Source organism: Micropterus salmoides, unplaced genomic scaffold (assembly GCF_014851395.1).
Source record: "Micropterus salmoides isolate LMB-PRFRI ecotype aquatic unplaced genomic scaffold, ASM1485139v1 Ms_hic_scaffold_11, whole genome shotgun sequence".
Classification (NCBI taxonomy): Eukaryota; Metazoa; Chordata; class Actinopteri; order Centrarchiformes; family Centrarchidae; genus Micropterus; species Micropterus salmoides.
In genome coordinates this window covers 7435311-7456265 of record NW_024040152.1, presented here as the reverse complement: position 1 = coordinate 7456265, position 20955 = coordinate 7435311, and the positions used below count along the sequence as shown (strand labels likewise).

At 38.5% G+C, this 20955-nt stretch overlaps 1 protein-coding gene across 1 annotated transcript in view; it reads left to right on the top strand.

Moving 5' to 3' along the window:
* The window catches only part of LOC119897088 (inactive phospholipase C-like protein 2), a 46530-nt gene that overhangs the window by 1444 nt on the left and 24131 nt on the right, over nucleotides 1-20955 (top strand). The gene's annotated exons all lie outside the window — the stretch shown is intronic.

The following is a 20955-nucleotide window of genomic DNA, read 5'->3' as shown; positions in this document are numbered from 1 at the left end:
CATAAACGTGGCAGAGACCCAGAATGGCTCAGAAATGTATGTCTCTTAGTTCGATATTGCTTACATTTTACTTTAGAAGTAGTTTAGAAGACTCAGAGATTTCATTCCCTTGAGGGGCAGCTAGATTTATAATTCATAAGCTAGTGTAAGGAATTTGTTGAGAAGCACTTTTGAGATGGTAGTGGTAGGTATGTTTGAGTGAATTTGTTTGGCTTAACCATTTATCTGCACAATCAATACCATAATCAGGTATATGATTTGATGCCTGAGTGAGATCTCTCTGCTTTGGGCACATTCTCTGGCAGTGGACGGTGTACAGCTGTTCACCTTTTTTTACCAGGTTTTACAGGAAACGCATTCTTGGCAAATTGTGGGTGTTGAACTTTGACATGCCCTCTTCCTGGAGATTGATAGAGGTAATATTGACATTTCTGTCTTGTAAGGTTCCAAGTAATCTCTTACTACACAAGGACCTGTCTCAGTTCCCAGGCCATTTGAGTGTAATTTATTTTAGTTGGATGTCCGCTCCTGTGAGCTATAGGCTCTGGTGAAAAGTGTGGAGGCTTATTTGAATAAGAGAAGTCCATCCATTTTAGACAGATTTTTAAAAAAAGACATTTAGGACCCAACTCAAAACGTATTGTTAAAGAAGAGACAGAGAAAGGCTTCCTCATATAACATGTTCCTGTCAAGATTAATGCCCCTGTCAAATTTAGTGAACTGGTCCAGAGGTTTATACATGGTGGTCCAGTGCCAGGGAATCCATGCAGACAGGAAATCATTCTGAAATGTTCAATGACCTAAATTCAATTAGGTGCCATATCAGACTACACAATGAAAACATTCAGGACAAGGCATAAGAAATAATAAAAATGTTTGAAATAATTTTGTGTCATTTGCTTAGCAACACAGCACACAGATTGATAAACATCAGTGAGTCACAGCAGAGATGATGACTTCCGATCATTTGGAGCCAAAATGAATGTCATGTTAAGTTACCATTAAAAGAACATGGACTGCTACCAGGAAGTGGAAATCTTTATAGAGATAGAAAAAATAGTAACCATAATAAATTCATAAATAAATACTGCTCACGTACCAAAAAATTTAAAACAGTTCATATTCTGAATTGACTGGCTGGAAAGTTATTTGGACTTACACTGCCATATCACAAACACGTTATTAATAATATGGAGACAGTAAACATATATAAAGTTGAGTAAATGTGGCTTTGCAAATAGAAAGTAAATGTGTAAAAGCAGAACAGAATTTCCTCTATCTAAAAAGGCTACCAAGCAAATCAAGTATGTAGCAAGCCCTGCCCTTGTCTGCATGCCAGTATCATCTTGATGGCGGCAGTTTTTGTTTTTGACAGCTATAACTGATCAAATATTGCACCGAGATGGTGGTTGTGAAGGGTTGGAGCAGTGTTAACAAGGCAGCCTGTTTCACAGTCAGTCAGACCTCTGTTCTTGTTATAAACTTGTGATGGGAGGATGTGGTCAGGACAACACCAACCGCATTCTCATAGTAACAGCTGTAAAACTAGGTGCTTTACAACAACCTTGCTTCTGTTAAGATTTCTGTTGGATGTATTCAGTGCTGTTGGTCTACATGCACGTGTGTGTGGTGAGGGGGGTGCAGCCTTTGATCCACAATTGCATGTAGACTCTTGCAGTCGTTGGTTGACAAAATAACACCTTTGCAGATATTTTAATTTGATGGTTGCTGAATACTCAACTTAAAATGATACTCCACCCAAACTCTACACTCACCCTTCCACTCATCCTTCCTATGGTGGCAAGTTTAAGTACCAATACATCTATTCTCTCAACCCTCTCACTATTTTTATGCTGAGTATAGCCTATTTCACACTATTGTTTTTAAACACTGCATCCACGTCTCCCACAATGAAATACAGAAGCTCTTTTGTTTTGGCAAAGTAATAACTATTTGGGACATAGTGAACATAAGGATTGCAATGAATAATAGTAGGCTATTATGCTGCAGGAGTGGTTAGATGATAATTTATGGATGTTTTCATTCTTTGGAAACCATTTTAACTTATTATTATTTCAAGTTGACAGCAGCCTATGACCACATCCTCTCTATGAAAGATAAAACTACCAAATTCTGAAGGCACAAGTTATGTGTTTCGTGATACGTTTGTGATACTATACTGTAAACCACCATTGTGCTGAAATCAAAAGAACAAATTTTGTGATTTACACACACTTTCAGTGCTTTGTAATTTTAATTATAACTTTCATGCACTTAAAATATTAAATGAAGTAGTTTAATTGCTGCATGAAAGGTAGAGCAGCGTACTGTATGTTTAGGTTACATAGTGGCTATGTGATACTAATGTACTTATGCATAGCTTGAGTAAGGACTTGGGTGTTTGCCCATCCATTTTAAACTGTCTTCACCAGTAAATTGTAACCATGTTGTATGTGGGTGGCCAGTGGCAGCAAAAATGACCCCATGGCTACACTTTTCTTCCCACCTCACATCTCACCTCAGATCCTCCTAAACAAGGAGGATCTACCCATTGCTTGGTAAACACTTATTTCACACCAGTGCTAAGAGAGGAAAACAAACTCAGTTTGTGATATCACCCTGTTAAAAATGAAACGGTATGGTTTTAATTATGGTAGACCAGCATTGTTATGAGTCCAAGACAAGTTTTTCCTGCATTACTCAGACCAGTGCATCCCAGCCATGGTGTGCTGATTTAAATTATTTAATATATTCAAATTGATTAGCTTGATTTGCAGCATCTGTAAAAGAATAACACGATAAGCTATTATGGAGAAATCTAAGACCACGACAAATGCCATGATATAGAGTGAACAACGACACAGCAAGTAATGTAACTTATGTTAGCTAAGTTGTGGGTTAGCAAATTGTCGTTACAGTTGCTACTGTGGAGCCAGTTCCTGTACACCAGCTCCAGACAGTGATACTCACAACTCTTCATTACAACAGCTTGTCTTAGCAAACTAGAAAGTTAGCTGAAAGTCCATGGGCAAGTCATTTAATGTTACCTGACACACAAATCATGACTGGAATGGCTGTAATAGTGTTGTGTAGCATGGTTTGGGCCACTTAGTTTATTTTACAGAGGCAGAGCTGTGTACAAGCACCGGATTTTCTTTCAACTCACGCAGAATGTAAAGTGAGCAGATGATTTTTAGATTCAAATTGCTTGCCCCACTTTAAGTGCAATTTATAGTTCTGTATCAAATCGACGGCCTGACATGCACCTCCTCAAAAATGTAACTACACGTCAAGTCGAGGCGGACCGTAAGCTCTGTGATTAGTTGGCAGGGTAGCCTTGCGATGCCTCTGAGCCGACAGGAAGTGCCTGTGCTTTGAAGTAATTTTTACTAGCAGCGTGGATCAATATATTTGACCATCACAACCCGAGCGAAATGACTCGTTTCACTATCAGAATGTGATTCATTCGGTCGATAACATTGGAAATGGCTATACCAGCCGCACGTATACAATTTTACCCTCATTCACATTAGCGGAGCGTTAAACCGGAAGTTACCCTGTTCGGCTGGCAGAAGTCAACACAGTGGACGCTGTAGCGCTACAGCCGACTAGCGTTTGGGGGTGTAACTGCAGATTGACGGACACATGGACGCATGAGTATAAATGCCTGGCTACGTGCGTAGCCTACGGCGCAGCTACGCACGTAGACCCTATGCAGGAGTATAAATCATGCTTTAAGGTAACAGTAAATAAAAGCAAACTTAACAGTACAGATTGAATTGATACTGAAATGAGACTGTTGGGAGAGTTTGATTGCCTTTTGATTTCACTTCTTAAATGTTTTTTAGAGTTGAAATCCCGTATTCGTGATGAGGAGAGAACATTTGTGTACTTATATTTAATATACTGCAGGTGTTAATTGTGTTTATAGCTTTGCCCTGAAGTCCACTCCCATTCAGCACTTTCCTGCTGTTCTTTTTCAACTTTTTTCCTTGACCCAAAGCATTGTAGTTATAAAATGTTACATTGTCATGCTAAGTAAAATGATGCTTTCAATTTGTACTGTATATCAAGTACTTTATGCGGCACACTGTTAATGGTAGAGTTGTCATCTGTGTTCACTATGTTTATAAATAGCTCCCAAACACTGATGTTTCAATTCTGCAGTCTGACTAATTGTGGTAAATAATTACTGTAAATGCTACAGTACGTTTGTCCATATGAGTACCTCCACTGGAGTGGGTGAATTTAATTATTACTTTTCTAGGACCAAAGAGAGGATTGAAACAAGGAAAATTTATCAGGGGAATGCAGTGTGAAACAGAATCTCTCCTTAAATGACTGAAGTGGCCTTGACTTCACTTTATAACCTTCACACAGAGCATCCATGTTCAGCCGAAGTACTGCACATTGTCTTTTACTGAAGTGGGTGGCTTTATGTTGCCTTTAAGAATGTGGTGATGTAAATGTTGTTGATATTGCCTAACACTGTCAAATTATTTATTCATAATGTCAATCAAGAAACTGCTTTATGACTGACTTTCCTGCCATCATTTAGCCTAAATCTGCCAACCGCAAATTTTTGTGGGTTAAACAATACATCTTTGAGCAACGTAGCTTGCATGCGTGAGTGTAATCCAGTTGCCCAAATATGTGCCAGGCAGTTGATGGGGTAATTTTCTGAAAGTCTTTTGACAGCCATCCTTGATGCAGGGTCCTGCTACTGTGTTCAAGACAACTCGTAGCAACTCGGCCGCTAACCTGAATAATTGCCTATTCATTTGTCAGCTCAGGTGGCACTGATTTACACAAGTGCTGCTTGCCTTGCCCAGTTATTTCAAGGGTAGCTCCAAAGGACTTGGCAGTGATTACAGTTCTGCAACAGTAATGGGAGGGGTGGTTCTCTGCCCTTATGAGGATTGTATTAACATATTCCTATAATAAGCTATGAAACACAGAACAGAAAAAAGAATATTTAAACAATTAACATAGAATTTAATTGTCCATAATTAAGTTCTACACCACTGTCATTATAGAATCCAAAGAATCAATGCGTGAGTCAACAAAATATGTCAGGAAAAGATATTTAATAAGGCCCTCAGAGAAAATGCAAAGCCAACTGTCACTCCTAGAATGTCTAATAATAAGACTGCTCTCACAGGAAATTAACTTGAAATACTTTATGGGAATGGAACATGGAAACTCAGTAGCTCAGTGCGGATCATGAAGTTTTATAATTTTACTGTTCTAAAGTGCTGGTGTGTAATTAACATAATCTAGACTATAAGGATGTTGTGCTCTACTTTGATAGACCTTTACTTTGGTGGGTATTTAATGTAGACTAGATCTGCAACCATAGTTTAAAATGAATAGTTAACTATTTTTTATAATTGAGTAATTTATTTATTTTTCAAGCAAAAATGTCAAACTTTCTAGCTGCTTAAATGTGATTTGCTGCTTTCCCTTGTCTTAGCATTAGAGTAAACTGAACATCTTCGGGTTTCAGACTGTTGGTTGAAGAAATTCTGATGGTCATTTTTCAAGGTAGTTTATTTATCATTATACCACACAAAGTTGTATACCAAAAAGGAAAGTTTGTAGTCCCTTCATGCTACACACACAGAACTTAACAGATACTTAAGTGTATTAAAACATGGTAACATATTAAAAAGCAGATTTTTATGAACATAGGCGACACGTTTAACCAGAACATTCCGCAGTGCATTTTTTGAAATTTGCAAAACCGCAACAACAAGATGAAAATATGGTTTTCATCTTGACATAAAAAAGTCTTAACATTTGGGGAACTGTGTCCATTTTGACCATGTTTGTAAAACACAGACTCCGCCTCCTCTCATCTTGACCACCAACTGAGAGCTTGATCTGGGATGTTGATGAGCAGGTCTCTTCAGTTTGTTTTTTATGTTTATTGATAACATAATAGAAAAATAACCAGTAGATTATTAAAATAAATTTGTTAAGCCCTACTGTAGACCAGCTCCTTGCTGTCCATTGTTTTATTAGAGCTTAATAAATTCTTATACAAACTGTATTTTAATCCTAGAGAAAACCACCTGTTGATCACCTCTGATGTGATTGAAATTAAACTGACCAGTTAGGCCCCGATCAGACAGAATACATTTTTTGCAGTGAGAGGCACCTTTTTTGAATTTCCTATTGGCAGTGAGCACTTTGCGGGCTGTTCATGTGCCCTGGGCAAGGTTGCTATTATAGTTAATGAAGACGAACGAAATAACGGAAACTAGATGTGAAAAAACATTTTCGTTAACTGAAATAAGGCTTTACAAAAAAACGATAACTAAACTGTATTGTAGGTTTATAAAACTAACTAAAATTAAAGAGTAAATGTCCTTAGTTTTTGTTCATTTATTTATTCATTTATTTATTTTAAAGGGTCTAATAAGCCTACTTTTTGAGTGGATATGAAGCCGGTGGAACTGCTTTCCAGTCATACTTGCCTTCAGGGTGCTAGGGACCTGTTGTTTGTGGCTCAAGGGAGGCCTACACATTCTTCCAATTTCTAAGGTGTCCATCAATTGTATTTCACCTCCATTTATTGTTTTTCACCTATATAACCAAGAATGATGGAGCTAGAGACTGATCTAATGAATTTCTTGGGACCACTGTAGGATTAGGTTAGTTTGCTCTTAGGGTTTTCTGTATGTAGGTTAGAAATTATACTGTAGATTGCATGTGCTTCATTTATTTGCAGTATTTATTTTGAAAATGTGTTAGTACTTAAAATATTTCCTTAGTGTTTGGGCCCCTATGTGCAAGCTTCAGATAGCTTAAAAAATATGCCCCTTTTCACAAATCTGCATTATTTCTAATGATTGTACTTGTATTTTAATGTTTTTTGAAAAAAATGAACTAGACTGAACTAGACTGAACTGAGCTTCGTTTCATGCAGCGACAAAGACTAAAACTAACACGGAAACTAATAAACTAAAACTAAGCATTATCAAAAAATATAAACTAAACCAGCAAACCCACTTCAAAAACGAATTAAAACTAAACTTAAATTGAAAACAAAAAGTCAAAACGAAATAAAAATAAAAACTATTGAAAAATCCCAAACTATAATAACCTTGGCCCTGGGCGCCTGCTGCGCCTTGCGTTTTTGAAGGAGCTCTCTGAGCACAAAAAGTTGAAAAAAATTCAACTTGAACCGACCATCATTAAGACGAAGCTCCTGGACCAATTGGTGGTACTATCAGTGGTGTCTCCTCTTTCTGAGGGTCTCATGTGCCCACACGGATCTCTGTTTCCACGTCTCCTGCGTGTTTTTACACCCCTCACCCTCAAACAATACCAGAGCAAGCGCCCTTCTAAATTCAACCAAAAAGGAACCTCACGTTTTGAAATACTTTCTGTCTGGGCCTTAGCTGGTATCCCCAGTGCTTCAGCATTGACTTATATTGGTGTTCAACATTAAGCCGTTTTGCACTAATAAACAATGCTGGCTGTGGAAATCTTTTGAAATTGGCTGCTAATATATTAATTGTACTCACAGTGCAGGCATAGCATTTGAGGCCTGCCAGCGTTCAGAAACTGTCTCATCATGGATTCCTTATCAGATGCTGAGCTGTGCTGCAGCTTCACTCTTTTCTGTGAGTGTGAACCGTGACATGACAGCGTTGCTTGATCATTCTCTGGTTGAGGTCTGATCGGAATATGAATAAGATCATTTTCAGCAATTGCAGTGTTGACCTGACTTGAATGTGTAAATGATTTGAAGGCTGGCCTGATTGAACAATATTGTGGTGTGGAAAGAAAGTGGTGTACACTGTGCTTCACAGCGGTTACATTTAACTTCAGTCAATAAATTGGGTAAAAAGTTCCCAGTTATGTTTGTCGAAGGTCAATTTGATTGAGATTGCATTTCTGACTGTTTAGTGTGGTTACATTGTTTAATAATGCATGTTTCACACAGAATGTCAAACAACTTGGTTGCGGTGTTGGCTGGGGGAATATTGTTTTATTTCTAATAGATTATTTCTTATTTTAGCATTTTAATTCTACTTCCTTCTCCACCTTATTTAAGTGTTTACTCATTAATTTAATTGGCTGTTTCTTCAGTTCTCTTTTCCTCACACTCACACACCTGTGCTACAAACACAGCGCGCCCCACCTCTTTGTGTCTCCTTCTCCATGTATGTGTCAGATCTGTTGACTTTCTCCATCAATAGTGTGTTTTATAAAGTTGCCGAACAGACACATGATTCTATCAGTCGACTATAGGCAAGACTTGACAATTCTGATTCGACTATGTAAATCCTTAATCGTGGACAGCCCTACTAATAACAGCACCTGTCACATGTCCTTTGAAGAATGGGGAGAGGAAGCTAGCCTAGCATTTAGTGTTACCGTGCTCGCAGATCTGCACTGGTGTCCGTACAGGAAGTGCCTATGCAGATCTTAAAAAATATTCACTGTGTCCATGTCTTGATAACAACTGTGTGTTTCTCATCAAAATGCTAAAATGGGTCGTCAAATACACCTGGGTGGCCTGCCCAAGTAAAGTCTATGTGTGGGTAGGGCTGCAACAATTAGTTGACGTAATCGATGACGTCGATTTAAAAAAATTTGTCGACATGAAATTTCATTGTCGACGTGTCATTACAGAGAGGCTGTTTAAGGGAGAGATCAATCTTCTCATTCAGAACATTTCTGGTTGTTCATTTCTAACCGCAATGCACCACAGAAGTGCTGGGGGCAGTATTGTTTCCATTGTCTGTCATGACTGCTTAACCTTAAGACTACTCACGAAAAAGAAGCATTCATGAAAGAAGCGTAGAATTTGAATATTTGCAAGGGACTGTTGCTTTGTTATTGTAAAGACACTAGGGCTGCAGCTAACAATGATTTTAGTACTCGAAGCTCATCATCATCATCATCATCATCATCGATTCATTGATGCATCTTTTAAGAAGTACTTCTTTTTAGTCATCGAATTAATAGATTTAATTTGTTTTAGCCCAATAGACAATACATTGTTAGTGTAAAGTTGGGGTTATAGTACTTGCTTTTAATTTGCTTTTATTTTATATAGTTACAAAGCAAAAATCTTAGTTAAAAAGTTAAAAATTTTAAATTTTAAACCTACTTGGCAATAAATCAGATTATGAGCTTATTGTTTTGGGTGATAAAGCCTGGCTGTTAACTTGGAGTAAGTAAGTAAACTTTATTTATATAGCACCCTTCACAGACAAGAGGGGTCACAAAGTGCTTCACAGTAAAAAATAGAATAAAATAAAACAAATAACAACAACAACAACACTTAAAATACAAAACTATATGGCTAGTTAAAAGCTTGTCTAAAAAGACGTGTCTTAAGGTGTTTTCTAAAAGTTTCCACAGAATCCAAGAGCGTTCCAGAGCCTTGGAGCCACCACACAGAAAGCACGATTACCTCTTGTTTTATAACGTGTTCTGGGAACAGTTAAAAGGTCACTCAGAGAGTGACCAGAAATGTGTGCATGCAACAGATCCTGGATGTAAGAGGGAGCTTGACCATGCAAGGCTCTGTAACTAATGGTTAAAATTTTAAAATGTACTCTAAAACCAATCGGAAGCCAATGAAGAGCCTTAAGCACAGGAGTAATGTGCGATCTCTTGTTAGTTTTAGACAAAAGCCTTGCAGCTGCATTCTGCACAACTTGCAGTCGATCTATGGAGGATGTGTTCAAAATCCAGACGAGGAGAAATAAAAGCATGAACAAGCATCTCCGTCTCTTCTTTAGAAGCCATAGATCTAATCTTAGCAATGTTCCTGAGATGGAAAAAACAGGAACGAACCACAGATTTAACATGACTGTTAAAACATAGATTTGTCAAAAATGACACCCAGATTTCGCACAACATTACCATCAGAGGATGATAGAGCCCCAAGGCCCTGCCTAATTTTAGGGGTAATGTTGTCTGGGGCAAAAATAAACATCTCAGTTTTGTCTGTATTTAGTTGCAAAAAGTTGTCTGCCATCCATTTGTTAATGGATGCTAAGCAATTGTGCAACACGGACAGTTTGTCTAGCCTATGAGGACTAAAAGATAAATATAATTGGAAGTCATCAGCATAACAATGATAAGATATCTCTTCAAAGCTACCAATAATCTAATCATAAAGAGGAAGCATATACAGACTGAACAGCAGGGGGCCGAGCACAGAACCTTGGGGCACACCACAGGACAAAGGAGCAGAGTCTGACATATATGTTCCTATGGACACAGAGAAACTCCTGTCAGAGAGATAGGAGGAAAACCAGTTCAGAGCTGATCCGGTAATGACCACAGTTGTTTTCAGTCTATCAATTAGAGTGCAGTGATCAACAGTATCAAACGCTGCACTGGGATCTAATAGGACCAGCACAGAACATTTACCCCCATCAGCAGCCATCAAAATATCATTTGAGACCCTAAGGAGGGCAGTCTCAGTTGAATGGTTTTTATGAAAACCAGACTAAAATTTATCAAAGATATTATGGGAATCCAAAACATTATGTAGCTGGTTCGCAACAACCTTTTCTAGAATTTTCGAAAGAAAAGGCAATTTAGAAATAGGCCTATAGTTTCTAAATGAAGCTGCATCAAGATTGTTCTTTTTCAAGATAGGCTGAACAACAGCATGCTTAAAACAGCTGGGGACCTGGCCCAGCTGAAGAGATAAGTTTAAAATTGAAACCAAACATGGGCCAAGTAGATGTATGAATTTTAAAAACAAGGATCTGGGTAAAATATCAACCGGGCTTTGTGAAGGTCTCATCATGCCCACTAACTTAATGATGTCATTCAGGCTAATGGGGCAGAGGGAGTCCAGTATTGAAAGTCTGTGATGTTTAACTATATGGGGGTTTGCTGATGGAACAATGCCTGCCCTGACAGCTCTAACCTTGTCCCCAAATTGAGACAAAAGGTGGCTGTCAACATTTTTTTACAGGCAGATATGAGGTTAGTAAAGTAAGAGGATCTAGCATCCTTGATCATTACGTTTAAGTCTATTAAGAGCTCTTTAAGATGCAGGCAGTCGCTTTCCATAAACGCTCAGTTCTCCGACAGACACGCCTCAAGCTGCGAATGGCGTCATTCATCCACAGGGATGTATTAACAGAGGGAATTTCTCTAGTGTTAAGAGGCGCCAATTTGTCCAACAGCAGGTTGCAGTGATCATTAAACGCCTGTGCACAAGTGTCCGCGTCATTCGAAATAAGAACCGAGCTTGCGTTAAAAGCAGCAGAAAATTTCTCAACAGTAATCTGGTTAATCAAACGTGAGCAGGACGCTCGTTTAGCAGGCAGAGGAACCTCAACAAATACATCTTCGATGCAAACATTATTATTGTTGAAACCACGAGAAAGAACAAGATCGAGCGTATGTCCCTTGCTGTGCGTAGGAGACATGCTGAGTGAAGTTAAAAGATTCAGTAATATTTACAAATTCAGAAGCATTTTTGCAAGTATCATCATCCACATGAATATTAAAATCGCCAAAAATGATCACTCTGTCCAGCTTAATAATGGATGATAAGAAGTCAGAAAAATAGGAAAGAAAAGAGGCCGCTGGCCGAGGTGGCCGCTAGACTAAATTACAATTAAATGTATTTGAATGACCAACCTTAGTCATCTGTAGTTCAAAAGAAGAGTACGTGCCAGTGCTTATTGACTGGCAGATGAAATGTTTTTTAAAAACCACAGCAAGACCTCCACCATGGTGTTGTAGGTCGTATTAGGCCCTCTCCCTGCCGCAAACACACAGCAGTTGCAGTTGGACGTACGAACGGGGCTGCAAACTCACCTGTACCACTCCAGGTACATCTGTCACCGCACTCTGCAATGGAGGATCAGATCAACAGCATTGTTTGGCAATCGTACACCCATGCAGTAGACACAACGTTTGAGCAGTCTCTCCATACTTTTTGCATTCTTGGTTTTGAGGTCTCATGGATGGTGCTGGCTAAGAGAACGCTCTTTTAGTTGTGTTAGCAAACACATTAAGTGCAATAGTAAATCGGTGAATTATAGGAGTAGACTATGCTGTCTTGTGTTCTTCCCCATTTCCCCCCTAGCGTTTTAAATTTTATTATGAAAAAAATTTCATATCCTTCGATATCGATAATTATCACGCTAACTATCAAATCATTATTATTTTCAAGTTTAAAGGGTTTCTGCTCTTGAGTGAAAGTTGAAGAAACCTGATGGTTAATTGTGGTTTAAACTCTTCTTTATGGTCAACATTTGAGGCCAAACAGTGGATCACTTCACAAATCTGTGGTAGAACATTCAAAATAATTATGATAAAATCTTTGATAAAAACAAATATGCATGAGTAAAAAAAGTAAAATATTTATTGAACAATTACTTAATTATTATTGCTGTCTAGCCCTAGTTCGTGACTAGTCACGATTATTTTTCAATTATTAGTTGACTACAAAAATATTCATTAGTTGCAGCCCTATGTGTGGGGAAACACTGCAGTGTAAGTGCTTTGCAGTCCAGTCTTAAGTGTAAGATGTGATAGTATGCATGGTTCCTTATTGTGTGCCACAGCTATTAATAAATAAGAATGATCTTTCTATTAGGGCAGTAATGGTTCTTAAACCGAGACCAAAGTCCACGGTCTTGTGTCGCGGATCCGAGACGCTGAACCGAGACACACCCGCTCCCCGGACTGTTGAGCTCTGATTAAGACAACTGTGCAACTGTGGCGGTGGCCGGTGGGGGGGTTGGCTTGGTAGCGTTTTATATCGTATTTGTTTTGACAATAGGTTATTGTAGGTAATTTTCCACCTTAGTTTAGTGTTTATTTACTACTTTAATCTGCTCCTCTGCTCTTCTCCCCACACTCACTCAGGTAGCCTGCACCTCTGGTCTCTCACAGCAAACACGCCAGCTTGCTCCGCCTCTTTCTGTCCCCCTCTCTCCCTGCATGTGTCTCTGCTGACTTTCTCCATCAGCAGTATGTTTCATAAAGTCGCCATTTTTATTAAAAGTCACCCATGATTCAGTTTTAAAGTGCACCTCATATGGATCGAAACCGAAACTAACGTTAGTTAGTGGTGCATTCACTGTTGCTCCATAATGCAACGTTTCCTGTGTGTCTGTTAACGTAATATCAGGTAACATCTCTCTCTGTGTTTCACTGCAAAATGCAAAAATGGGTCGCCAAATATACTTTGGCAGGTGCAAGTATACCTGGCCAGCCTGCCCAAGTGAATTATATGTTGAAAACTCTGTATTTAAAGTTAGTGCAAGCTGTAGGCCTATGTTTTGTAAATATTACACCTTCGAACATATAATAATAATAATAATAATAATAATTGTACTGAAAAACAATATGGGGGGGGGGGGGGGGGGGGGTATGAACCGAACCGTGGATTTGGTGTATCGTTACACCCCTAATATCTATTCATTCAGAAGTTAGCTGGCCCTATAAAGAAAGCTGCACCACTCAAACATTACACCTGAAAATGACAATTTCATCTGACATCTCCTTCTTTTAGACAAGTGGTAAAATGTAGAAGCAATGCTAGTGGTCTGAGGCACATTTCTCATTTTAGTACTATTCTGTTACGAGTCAGTACTACTTATACCAGCATTCTCAGGTGCAGTTGATATCTTGGGGTTGTCGTTGCTCAACATGAAGCTAAGGTGGTAGCTAGGCTACAGGAGGGACCACAGAACTCAAAAAGGTGTTTCTTACATTGATTCTAATAAGGTTCCTCACAACTCCACATGGACACACTTTAGTAGAATTTGTCACATGTTGAGGTTTATTTTGTGGTGGTAGAACCCAGAAGGGGAACTGGGAAAGTCAGACATTCTGGCTTAACACTTAAAGGTTGACTGCAAAACTGAATTGCAAACACATGCTCGCAAACCTTCTATTAGGGAGGTCTGTTTTCAGTCCATATGGCAGCAGATGAATTCAAAATTGTGTCAGACTTTTTAATTTCCACATTCAACAACATTTTATAAAAGTATTTTTATTAAGTACTTTTCACAGGGTGCAAAATATACTTTTTTGACCACCAGCCAAATGGCTAGTGAATGTTAAAATTTTACCAGCCACACATTTGACGCAGATTGTCAAACTTCAACAAAGAGGCAGTGCATCTCGCATTTTGCAACCTGCAGTCGGTCTGATTGGGCCCTAGCAGGACAAATAAACAAGTTGCACACAGTAGTAGAAGAGGAAGTCCATTATCTCTTTTCATTGCTGATCTCTGCAGGCCAGAGATCACTGATCATTGTAACACAACAGTTTAATGGTAACAGGAAACGTCCTTTTCAGCGGCTATGGACAAATTACTATATTGTTCTCTTCTCTATCCAGTATTTAAAAGAAAAATAATAATATATAATTAACAATTTTGTGAAGAGTAGGAACGACCTGTTGTCTGTGGGTGTGTGATGTTTGATTCCATCCACTGACCAGCCTGCCCTTACAATAACATGAATGGTTTGTCTTAGGGTTGTACACATCGATTATTTTTCAGGTCGATTAATCTAACGATTATTTTTTCGATTAGTCAATTAATCTAACGACTAATTTTGTTTATTCTAAAGAAAGAAAAGTTGCCTATAACTCGATTAACATACCAATAAAATACATTATACTAAAATATCAAAAACATGTCTAATCAATAAATCTATATTTTATTCAGTCATCCTGATGAAGCACATTAGAATAATGACAATGGAAGCAAATCTTAAAATGAATAAAATTTTCACGTCACTGCTGTGTTGTGATAATAACAATAACAGACATTAATTAGGCTACTTTACTTTAAATGTTTCTGACATGGATTAATTTCAATATTGAGTAATACAGTATGATAATAAAATGTATTTCTACATCAGTGAACACCTGAAAGGACTCACAGACTGTCCAGACAGCCACAGATCGTCTGTACTGTTAGTTTGAGCTGTTTTCTCGCTCATACATGGCCGTTAAATTAACAGAAAACAGGAAACGGCCGAACATTAGATGACACGCGGTCTAACGTTACGTTACCATGACAGCAGCGGGGCATAAATTACTTTTAACATGAAGGCAATAAACATTTTAACGGACTACGTGTCCTCATGCTGATAATGTACCGTGCTTGTGTGGCGACAGAAAGTAAACACGATTTACGGTGCTGCCGTCTAGACAAAGTGCTCCGGGATACTTTAGTTTCACGTGTTCGTGCTGCTTCATGTATTCGTGGACAGCAGTTGTGCTGCAGTGAAGCTGTTTCCAGTTCAGAGAGCTCACGGAGCAGCACGTTGTTGAGCGTCTTGTCTGAAATACTCCAAACTTTAGACGGTCGAAGGCGCAGTCTTGTAGCTGGAGCTTGTCCGGGAGAATCCCACACCGGATGCAGCGACGCGTCAACGTTTTTACGCAATCAATTTTTTAACTATTTATTTGTATGATACAGCTGCGAAAATCAATGTTAATATTTGGTACAGTAGCCTTTGTTTGCAATTACAGAGGTCAAACGTTTCCTGTAGTTTTTCACCAGGTTTGCACACACTGCAGGAGGGATTCTGGCCCACTCCTCCACACAGATCTTCTCTAGATCAGTCAGGTTTCTGGGCTGTCGCTGAGAAACACAGAGTTTGAGCTCCCTCCAAAGATTGTCTATTGGGTTTAGGTCTGGAGACTGGCTAGGCCACGCCAGAACCTTGATATGCTTCTTACAGAGCCACTCCTTGGTTATCCTGGCTGTGTGCTTCGGGTCATTGTCATGTTGGAAGACCCGGCCTCGACCCATCTTCAATGCTCTAACTGAGGGAAGGAGGTTGTTCCCCAAAATCTCGCAATACATGGCCCCGGTCATCCTCTCCTTAATACAGTGCAGTCGCCCTGTCCCATGTGTAGAAAAACACCCCCAAAGCATGATGCTACCACCCCCATGCTTCACAGTAGGGATGGTCTTCTTGGGATGGTGTTCTTGGGATGGTACTCAATTCTTCTTCCTCCAAACACGGTTGGTGGAATTATGACCAAAAAGTTCTATTTTGGTCTCATCTGACCACATGACTTTCTCCCATGACTCCTCTGGATCATCCAAATGGTCATTGGCAAACTGAAGACGGGCCTTGACATGTGCTGGTTTAAGCAGGGGAACCTTCCGTGCCATGCATGATTTCAAACCATGACGTCTTAGTGTATTACCAACAGTAACCTTGGAAACGGTGGTCCCAGCTCTTCTCAGGTCATTGACCAGCTCCTCCCGTGTAGTTCTGGGCTGATTTCTCACCATTCTTAGGATCATTGAGACCCCACGAGGTGAGATCTTGCATGGAGCCCCAGTCCGAGGGAGATTGACAGTCATGTTTAGCTTCTTCCATTTTCTAATGATTGCTCCAACAGTGGACCTTTTTTCACCAAGCTGCTTGGCAATTTCCCAGTAGCCCTTTCCAGCCTTGTGGAGGTGTACAAGTTTGTCTCTAGTGTCTTTGGACAGCTCTTTGGTCTTGGCCATGTTAGTAGTTGGATTCTTACTGATTGTATGGGGTGGACAGGTGTCTTTATGCAGCTAACAACCTCAAACAGGTGCATCTAATTTAGGATAATAAATGGAGTGGAGGTGGACATTTTGAAGGCAGACTAACAGGTCTTTGAGAGTCAGAATTCTAGCTGATAGACAAGTGTTCAAATACTTATTTGCAGCTGTATCATACAAATAAATAGTTAAAAAATCATACATTGTGATTTCTGGAATTTTTTTTTTTAGATTATGTCTCTCACAGTGGACATGCACCTACGATGACAATTTCAGACCCCTCCATGATTTCTAAGTGGGAGAACTTGCAAAATAGCAGGATGTTCAGATACTTATTTTCCTCACTGTAGGACATAGTCTGCAACTTAATAAAGCATCAACAATGTGTAAAGGTACTTATTAATATTGAATACTAAATTAACAAATGAATTTTTTGTAACTGTGGTTAATGGCTCAATCAATATTTGAGAACATGAAAGGTTCTCTCACAAAGCCTAGAGCCAAAAACTAAAGAGCTGATGATGTAAATCTTGGAACAGGTCCATAGAGAAAAAGTTATTCATACTGAGAAATTAAACTTTTCTTTGAATAACACCTTCGAACTGCTTGTGCAGAATTTTTTGCATGTTGTCACTTGTGCGTATCCACCCACAAATGTTATACAATAAAGCATATGATCCTAAAGAGGTCAGAGAATCCAGGCAGCTGTACTTTTGATGAAGCTGTATAACCAAAGCGAGCAAGACCTAACGACTTATTAGTCTGATTAGTCAGTTTGTAAGTTACATTACATTAGCCAACACCCCTCAAATGTACATGCACATATTCTGAATACTGACAAGATATAATTGTTGACAAATATACAATATGGTAATAAACAGATGCAACCCGTATAAATAATATAGGTAAGAAATAAAATACAAAACCATCTAAAAAAAACGAAACCATTTAACGTCAAGAACTGAAGGGAAAGGACCTTAAATTGAGGTTCCTTTTTTGACATTCGCTCGAGCTGAACTCTAGTGACTGATAATGTTTAGTCACAACCACAAAGTTCCAAGAATAGACATGCAACTCTCGTTCATATTTGTTGAGGAAATGGTAGCACTTTAAAAGTTTACTCCCCAGGTACGATCTCTCTTCACACTTCATTTCACCAGCGACCGATATCATATGGTACAGAACAGAAGCAGCTGGGCCTTTACCAGGTTTGAACCCCTGTGGGACTTGACTGCAGTGCAGCTAGAACAAAAAGTCTCCTTTTGGTCAAATTACAATGCTTTTTACTGAAATATTGGTTAGGCTTTAGAATATTGAATGTTGAACATACCATTTTATGTACATTTTACATTTTATTTACAAGTCCTATTGTTATTCAGTCTTGATGAAAAGGATTTTACAATTCATCTAAAGAGGTCTCACAGCATGTATCAAAAATAATCTTATCCCATCTCAGCCTCCTCTGCCTGTTGATAATATCATGGTTGTGTTAAGTCTTGTTATTTGATGATTCAAATTAAGAAGTATGTTAAATAAGACTTTCACAGGGAGATAATTGAGAAAATTAAAATCACTCTATAATTCACAATCAAATATGCTGCAGTTTCTTTCTTTCCATAGTACGTTTTAAAGGATTACGGTATAAGAACCTCTTCAGGCCAACTGATTTTCTAGTGGCAATCAGTTTCATAAGGCCTTTTGTTATTTACCCATGGGTTGGACTATTAGTCCTAAAAAAGGTACATATCCCACTGTTAGAGCAGTGGGATATGCATGAGCTGCTTAGGTAACCATGCTGTTACTCAGCTTGCTTGGTAGGTAGTGGAGGAGACTTTAATGCAGTCTAGGGTCTAATCCAGAGTTTGAAAATGATTCAGCGTCTGACTCTTGATAGCAGGACTGTGTTTACATTGTGCTGCAGGACTTAAATCTGATTGTTTCTAGCTCTAAAAAGAATATGTGCAGGATGACGGAATGGAACTAGTTTTTTTCTAACATAGATGTTGCATGTAATCATAAACAAGCCTTAATAATTGAGCACTGAGTATTCATAAACAGCATTGTTACAGTATTTTAAGCTAACAAATGTCCACATTTGTACCAGTCTGGTTGCCCTATTACATTTGTATTCTGTTGAAATTCTGCTCATTGAATCGATTTACATTTCTGTGAATTTAATCCAATGCTGATCTAGAGTTGATATGCTGCAATGTGATTCACATTGTTTGTTACTGGGGAAGTAGGTAGAAAAGTTGAGCAGAGAGTGATGGGTCCCCTGTCATGTCCTCAGTTGCACAGACAGTTCATAACCGCTCACTGAGCCAGAAAAAATGCAGATTCAGTCCATTAGGGGATTCAGATTCCTATGGGATCAGTGAGCAGTTGGACATACTATGTCTTACTTTTTCACTTGCTTTCTCAGTGTCTCTTCCTGTATTTGCCTCTGTCTGGCTCCCTCTCTGTCTCCTTCATTCACTTACTCAGCACCCCCACTCAAATACATATTGAAACAGCATATAAAGGCATACAAGTAATTACAATACATAATACATAATACAAAAATAACAAGCCACAGTTACACAAACAATTCTCTCAACAATGATGAAGGAAAGACTTGATCCCTAATTCCCCTGATATTGTTTAAAAATACAATTTCACAGGTTTCAAAGAGGTGATGAGTAACAGCATTGTACAGGCATATGTTAACCACTGAAAACACAGTGTTCTATTTAGTGACAGTACTTACTACCACAAAATTACTGTTACACATCAAGTGGGGATTGGATAATGTTGTTGATCAATACCAGTGACTCAGCATGTACTTACTGGTGCTGTAATTTCTGGCTTATGAAATGTACTTTACAGCTCACTCTTTCATAACAAACATTCTGCCCTGTGGAATTTTAATACACAGCCAATCAAATTATACAGGTGACTTTATGATCACTAGTAAAGGTCACAAAACCCCTTAAAAGTCCAATGTATGCTAAATCACAGCAACTTTGAGACTGTGATTTACTGGCATTATTACTTGGACATTTTGGGTACTCCTGTTTCAAAGCTTGTTTTGGTGCTGTGCTTTTTTTCAGCCAACAAAAAAAACTTGAAGGTGGAGTTTAAACTTCAAGGAACAGAGATTAACAGATATGATCAGTATTTGTCTCTAGAACAATATGTCTTGGCATATAAAACCAATTATCTGATAGAACTATAAATAGACAATCTGATGATGGTGATCTCGTACTTTAAAGTACCATTTAAGGAATAATCAAACTATACCTATTGCAAAAGAAAACACCCTGGGCCATCTCACTTCCACCAGAGGCAGAAAAGGAAATGTTGTATAAGAATCAGGCTCCTCAGGAAATAATAACACATGCTAAGACAGAGATGGATGTGTGCAGTATTGTTTTCTAGTTTTGGTAAAGGAAGCAGAGGGAAATCCTGGGAGAAGGCATGGCTGCGCTGGCAGTACAGCAGGAAACAGAAACATTTCATTAAGTTGGATGTGACTAACTCAAGGTTAACATGAAAACAGCATGTCCACATTCTTGCCCAGATCATAAGGCTTATCTGCAGTCGTGCATACAGGTTTTAAGATCCCCTTTTATGTAATATACAATGAACTCTCCTTAAGCAGCAGACTGTGTAAAATAATGTGATTATTATGTTGACATTTTACTTGACATGGTCCATACACGGAGATGTGTAAGATTCTACCAATCAGAGTAAATGTGCCAGTCTGTGTTTTTTTTTCTCCAAAACTTCAATACACAGATGGGATTTATAATGATTAATTAATTTGGGAAAGCCATTACATAATATTATTTGGCCTTCTGTCATTTTAGAATTGCAAAATTGACAGGCTTCCCTGGATCTGTTTCATAAGATGTTTATTATTTCACTTCAGTGAAATTGAGATGTTTTTCATGTTGGGGAGGACTTTGTTTAAGCCTCATTGGCTTCTGTCCTCCTCTTTACATATCCTTTTAGTTCTATTATTGTTGGTCATCTACTATGGTGTCTTAATTGTGTAAACAAATAAACAATCTGAGACTGTGGTGTGGGTCTGTATTCATTCTTTTTGCTGCATCTTGTCCAAAAAGTATATACATGTTGCAGTAAACCTAATCCATGTGTATTGCTTAACAGCATGTTGAGCCATGGTAGTGTGGTGAGACCACACTGAGTAGACAGATAGTAGACAAAAACTAGTGATTATGATGAAATGGCTTCAAAAACTGCCACAAAAACTGATCCGCAGCTAGACTTTCATTTATGTTAGTATGCTGAATATCTGCTTTATATTGTCAGCTGAATGGGTGAAGTAAATGGAGGAAGATGTAAATTTATGCATTTAGAGACCTGTAGATAAATACACATGTAAGTCATAAGTGTAACCCATCAATCCTATTATTAAACCAAATTTTGTGACTTTGCCCATC